At 46.7% G+C, this 6,702-nt stretch overlaps 1 protein-coding gene across 3 annotated transcripts in view; it reads right to left on the bottom strand.

The window, feature by feature from the left end:
• The window catches only part of ADCK3 (aarF domain containing kinase 3), a 45,414-nt gene extending 43,964 nt beyond the window's left edge, over window positions 1-1,450 (bottom strand). Inside the window, exons 1-2 of one of the 3 annotated variants that reach the window (XM_011975983.1) lie at window positions 1,288-1,393; window positions 1,107-1,206 (exon numbers count right to left, since the gene is read on the bottom strand). The gene's annotated coding sequence lies outside the window, so the exon portion shown is untranslated. Of the gene's footprint in view, window positions 1-1,106; window positions 1,207-1,287 lie in introns of all 3 variants that reach the window. The other 2 variants (XM_011975982.1, XM_011975984.1) reach the window with 2 other exon arrangements.
• Window positions 1,451-6,702: the final 5,252 nt, after the last annotated feature.

Here is a 6,702-nt window from a genome sequence, read left to right on the forward strand (position 1 = left end):
CTGAGTAGCTGGGATTATAGGTGCCCGCCACCACATCCGGCTAATTTTTGTTTGTTTGTTTGTTTCTTTGTTTTAGTAGAGATGAGGTTTTGCCATTTTTGCCAGGCTGGTCTCGAACTCCTGACCTAAGGTGATCCACCCGCCTTGGCCTCCCAAGGTGCTGAGATTACAGGCATGGGCCACCGCGCCCCGCAGCCTGATTCTTAAAGATGCTGCTCCTGTAGCTCCCCTTTTATCTCTCCTCAGGAGAAAGGCCTTCCTCCAAAAGAAGAGTCTCCCAAGAGCCCTCCTGCCAGGACGACCCACCCATCCACAGCGTGACAACTAGCAAGCTGGCATCAATGAATGTTCAAATCCTTTGGCAATCACGTAGGCCTGGCATAACCAGCTACTGAGTCCTGTCACGTAGATCCAAGGCCCAAGTGAACGTGCACAAGTTTTTCAACAGGCTGCAGGCCCAACTCAGGCTGGAAGACTCTGCACAAAAGCCTCTCACCCTTCAGGAAGCTGACATCTCTCACCCAAACGGGGAGTCCCAACACCCAAACCTGCCCCTACAGCATTCCCCATCGCCCAAGGAGGGTTTGGCAGAGGGGCTGTTACCTCTGTGCAATGGGTGAGAATGAGCCTCGGAAAGGCTCCGAGTTTAGGGGAGTAAGCCCAAACCTTACTCACAAGATCCCCCGTGTTTGGAGAAGTAAGAGGAAAGGCCAAAGAAAAGCGAAAGGAAGAAAGGATCAAAAAGGATCCCCTGTCCCAAGTTCACCCAAAATTCCCACCTGTGAAGCCCAACAGTTGGCTCCAGCCAAGCAAGTCAAAGTTCTGACTCAAACCTGCAGCCAGGGGCAACGAGCCTAGAGCCCCAGACACTTAGAGCAAGGGGGTCTGGGAGTGAAGAACGACATTATTAGAAAGCGAAGCAGGAAAGCTGTATTGGCGACCAAAGGGCACGGGCAACAGGCGATCGGCAGCCGGAAGACGGTCGGGCAAGCAGCGGGCGTGTTCCAGGGACCCAAAGCTCTGCACGTGGCCCTCGTCTCCTCCCCGACGCAGGACCGAGGGGCTGAGGTGGACCCAGGGACGTGAGACGACTACAGAGGACCCACCCTGCACCTGAGGCGCCCCCTCTGCGTCCCGACCTGAAGCTCGCGGCTAGCGAAACTCGCGGGGAAGCTGCACTGTCACATGAAGAAAATGCAAGAAGGGCTCAGGTGGGTGTTGAACCCAGCTCTGGCCGCAGCCAGACGGCGCCCGGGTACTCGGCGGGCCGGCGGGTGGCAGCCTTACCCGGCTGCAGGAAGATGGGATCCGCGGTCACCTTCTAGCCCCCTCTGCGCCCGCCTCCGCGCGCTCGCCACCGCGCTGACGCCCGGCACGCGCTCCGGATCTGTTTACCAACTCGCCAGCTTCCAGGGAGGCCCAGCGCCCAAGCCCCGCCCCGCGGACCGCTCCCATTGGCTGCGCCGCCGGCCACCTGCCGAATGCCGCTATGTGCGTGGGAGCGTGCTCGGCCCGTGCTCCCAGCCCATAGCCAGTCGCGACCGAGGGCGGAGCAAGAGGAGCCAATGGGAGGCTACCTTAGGAGACAGGGCCCTCCCGTTCTCCTTTTCCCCACCTCCATGCTCCCTTTCCCTCTAGCAAACGCGGGCTGGAGGCCTGGCTTTGGAGTTGGTGGCCTGCGCGCATGCGCCTTGAGAACGGGCACCTTGAGAACGGGCGCCTTGAGAACGGGCACCCTGAGAACGGGCGCCTTGAGAACGCGCGCCTTTTTCACTGCGATGCGATGTGCGCGGCCGCAAAGGTTCCCTGTGTTCCTTCAGATTGGTGCTTGCTGGGCCTCCGCGCGGGCCTGGGAAGGGAGGCTGTGGACCGAACAGACGCGACTGTGGGCCGTGGAGGGTGCCGCCGCTTTAAGGACCGGGCGAGGCCTGTTCTTTGCTCCTCTCTATGTAGCAAGAGCCCCTTTCCCAGGGCCCACAAAAATCACTCCGAGGAAGGGAAGCGCGGCGGGCAAGGCCGCGCACTTCCACCTCCGGCGTCGGGGCCCTTCAGGCTAAGGTTGCTTGTTTTGTGTGGCGCCATCCTCAAAACAGGAAGCCTCTGCCACCCGCGCCCCTAGGGTAGAGAGATAGGACCCTAACCCGAGTCGCTGTCCGCCCGCCAGTCTCGTCGGCGTGCAGGTGTCCGCAGTCGCTGACGGCCGGGGTTTTGGGGGACGCGCAGCCCACACGGGATAGAGCTCGGGTCTAGCCCTCGGCGGCCCAGCGGAGCAACCCTGGGAGGCACGCACATTTGCCCCGTCACTCCCTCCCTAACGAGAAGAGGAACGTGTGAGCCAAAGTCGGCTCGACAATTTCCACTGAGATGACCCCAAACACTGGTCTGCAGCTCTGTTAGTCGTTCTTGTGGAAAAGAGAGAAATAACAACTTAGTGAGTTGCTCATAAAATGAAATACTCAAGCCAAAGGATTGTTCCTTATTCTGAGCCTCCCCCCGCTTTTTTTTTTTTTTTTTTTTTTTTTTATCTGTAGCTCTCTGCTTAGGAACTAACAGAAAGGCAGCTTCTTGCATGACTCAGCTTCCAGTTTTTTTTTTTTTTTTTTTGGTATTGTGAAACGAAAATTCACTCTGCCAAAAGGAAAAAAATTAAGCTGAAAGCTGAGTCATGCAAGCAACTGCCTTTCCTTTTGTTCCTAAGCAGATAGCTACAGATTAAAGGTGAAGTATCTCCACTCTGTATTCACCTTATCTTGTGTAAAGTGCCGATTTACTGAGCGCTAGACAAATACGTAATTGTTGCCCTACCTGCTCCCTTTATCACAACATGTGGATTCAGTAATGTGAACATACCCTCCATCTTTCCTCTCCAGCCTGCTTTTCCCCTTTAAATATTGAAGCCCTCAAAATAATCTTTGGAGAAAGGCACAGACCTGTCTCCTGGGCGCAAGTCCTTCACCTTCATAACATAAATTTCTAAACTGATACAGGTACTTTTTGTTTCACAAGTATTGACATTTAACTTAATTGAAAGTCGTTTGTTTTATATTTTCCCTTGGAAAAATTTAAAGTTAGCTGTTCTATGTTGATGCCTAAAATTGGGGATGGAGGCTGCTTTATTATACTGAAGTCCAGAACCTAACTTCACAGCCCCCCGTTGACCACTTGGAGCTTGGCTTCCCAGAGATCTGCCTGAGTCCCCAAGAACAGAATTCTAAGTGTGTGTGATATGGGTGAACACAAGCTCTATGTCAGGCTCCGTTCTTCCCAGGGGTAGGAGAGGGCTTTCTTCCAAGGAGAATGGAGACTGTGCCTTGTGGCCTCTGTGACTGGGCACTGGTCGGCTGGTGGGTGCTCCTCTCTGCACAGACCTTCGCATGCCCTACACACAGTCCAAGTTCTGCCTCCCCCATCTTCACCACACTAAATACAAAGTAAATGTTAAAGGACAATTAAAGAGTTATTTTGACTAAAGTTTCAAGTAACTGCCCCAAACAGTTGACAACTTGCCTTGATTAGGTCAGCTGGCTCCATTTTCCCACACAGGAGAAAAAGACCAAGCCTCAAGGCCTTTCAAGGGTGGCCGTTGCTTCCTCCTACAGTAACTGTTCCCTTACACAGTTCTGCTGTTCCCTGCCCGCTTCCTCCAAGCCCTCCCAGCCTAGTGATCCAGACCACAGTCCATGGAATAAGAGAGTTCCTGGTTCATTACTTCCTGAATCTTGCGAACTCTACCCCATCAGATTTGAGCTGGATGAGAATGTGATTGTCATCAACTCCTGCTTCTAGTAAGTGGGGAGAGGATGTGGTGCTTTAGTTTCACAAACGTGGGGCGGGAATTGGCCGCTTCCATGCTACCTCAGTCCCACTCCACCAGCAATGCCAAGGCCAGCTTCTCTCCTAAAATACCTTGAAAACAAGCATAACCCACCACCACAAACATTAGTTTTTCTTCAAGGACTGCCAGTCTGATTTACTAGAGAAATGACCTCCAGCTAGTCTATGCAAAGACAGGATCTTCCTCCAATTAATACAACTTTGACCTTACTCCCTGTTAAATAATGACCTCAGCTTTACTATACTAAAGACACATTTCTTTCTTTCTTGACCTGGCTTTTAGTGCAAAGATTTTTCCCTGCAAATTATTTTTCAGGTGTGATAATGGGATTGTAGTTAGATTTTTTAAAAGAGTCGTTGTGTTTCAGAGATACACATTATCAGATGAAATAATATTATATATGGGATTATCTTCAAAATATTACAGGACAGGGGAAGTGAACAGGCCATGGGTTTCTTTACATTACATGCCTATGTGACAGGTGAATTTCTACCCTGGCTTACCTTTAGGAAACAGGATACCTGTGGTCAGAAGGTGCCCCACATGACCAAACACTGGTGAGATCCAAGATGGCAGCTCACTTGACCTCTGAAGAACTTCTAACTTCATTATAATCTAATTTCCATGCTAAATGACTTTCCCACCAGCATCATGACAGTTGATAATCACCATGACAATGACTGGAAGAAACCATAAAAGGACAAAAAAAAAAGGAAAGTAATACTCTAGTTTTGAGAAGTTCTCTGTCCATTCCCAAAAAGACATGAATATTTATCCCCTAGCTTTTAGTGCCTAACCCCTTCATTAAAGAGGCCCTATATTTGTGACTTCCTGACTTTCACAAGCTGAGAAGTTAATTCGTGAACCAAGCTCCTTATTCTCAATTCCGTGGCCATCCAATAAAGCCTGCACTACTTGACACTTGCTTTTGTTTTTCCAAACTGGCTTTGGGACACCAAAGAGGGAAAGACTCCATTTTGTGGGGGACCAGCTTTGTAGGTAACAAGTTGATAATAGTGGAAGATGAATGATGAGTCTACTGGGGTTCATTATATTATTACCTACATATGTTTGCAATTCTCTATAATAAAAAGTATTTTTAAACAAGGTGTCTGCAAAGAAAGCCCAGCCTGAAGATAACACTAATAATGTGGGCAGGGTGAACAAGAAGAAAACAGTGAATAACAGTCATTACTATTCTTGTTAACCTCACTACAAGGCAAGGTCAAGGACAGATCTAACTGTAGCTAATAATACAGCCTTTCAAATTTTGAATAAAATTCAAAATTATCAAGAAAACATTTGAAACAGATTTCATTCATGGGGTACCTCACTCTGATTGTCTGTTATGCCTGAAAGTATTAGTTAATGATCATATACTGCCATCTTAGTTAAGACATTTTTTAAAAATGTATCTGTGAGTACAGTATTATGTAATATAAACACACTCAAACAAATGTGTGTGTGTGTGTATTTTCCCAATAATCAAAGATTCCTGTGCCTGGGACTTTAGGGTGAAAAGTATGATACTCCAATAACTTTCCTCTGATCTTCAAACTTCTCCCTTAACAACAGTGACAGAGGAGACAGTCAGTTTTTCCCACTCTGCGGCATTCCCATCAGCATACAAATCCATTAAAAAATCTCCTGGGCTCACCTCCATTCTCATTTCTCTGCTCTCATTTTCAGCAAAATTCTTGGAAGAATTATCCATATTCATTATCTCCACTTCCTTTTCTCCTATTCTACCTACAGCAATCTAGTCAGGTTTGACACCTGTCCCCACCATTCCCCTAAAACTGTTCATCAGTGACCTTTCTGTTGCCAAATCAAATGGTCATTCTCGGATCTCATCTTAAACTATCAGCTGCATTTGACACAGTTGATCACTCCCTCCCTCTTTCTTATGGGTTGCCCTGGGGATTATAATGAACGTCTTATAACATTCTAGTTTGAATTAATGGTAACTTAATTGCAATAATATACAAAAGCCTTGCTCCTATATAGCTCCATTCTCCCCTCCTTTGTGCTGTTATTGTCATACAGATTACATTTTTATCCATTATATGCCCATAACCACACATTTATAATTATTGCATATTTATGCTGCCTTTTATATTTACCTATGTAATTTCCTTTACCAGTATTCTTCATTTCATGTGAATTTGACTTTATGCCTCAAGTCCTTTCAGCCTGAAGAGCACCTTTTATTTCTTACAGGGAAGATTTGCTAAGTGATGAATTTCTTCAGTTTTTGTTTATCTCGGAATGCCTTGATTTCTCCTTTATTTCTGAGGGATAGTTTTGCTGGATATAGAAAGCTTAATTAAGGGGTGTTTTTTTTTGTTTGTTTGTGTTGTTTTTTTTTCGGTAGCATTTTATGTCATACCACAGCCTTCTTGGCCTCCAGAGATCAGATGTTAATCTTATTGAGAATCCTAATACAGGGTAAGTTGGTTTTTTTATTTGTGTTCTGCTAATTTCAAGACCCTCTCTTTGCCTTTGGTTTTCAACAGTTTGATTATCATGTGTCTAGGTGTGAATCTCTCTGAGTTTATCCTATTTGAAGTTCAGTGTGCTTCTTGGACATGCTTTTTATCAAAATAAAAAGCATGCCTATTTATACTTTTTATCAAAATTGGAAGTTCTCTTCTACTTCTTCAAATATTCTTTATGTCCTTTTTCTCTCCTCTCCTTCTGGGACTCCCATTATAAGTATGTTTGTATGCTTGATGGAACCCACAGATTTTTGAGGCTCTGTTTGTTTATTCCCTTCATTCTTTTTTTTTTCTGTTCCTCAAATTGGATAATCTCAATTGTCCCATTTTCAATTTTGCTTATTCTTTCTCCAGCCTGCTCTAATGTGC

Source organism: Mandrillus leucophaeus, unplaced genomic scaffold (genome assembly GCF_000951045.1).
Source record: "Mandrillus leucophaeus isolate KB7577 unplaced genomic scaffold, Mleu.le_1.0 Scaffold1605, whole genome shotgun sequence".
Lineage (NCBI taxonomy): Eukaryota > Metazoa > Chordata > Mammalia > Primates > Cercopithecidae > Mandrillus > Mandrillus leucophaeus.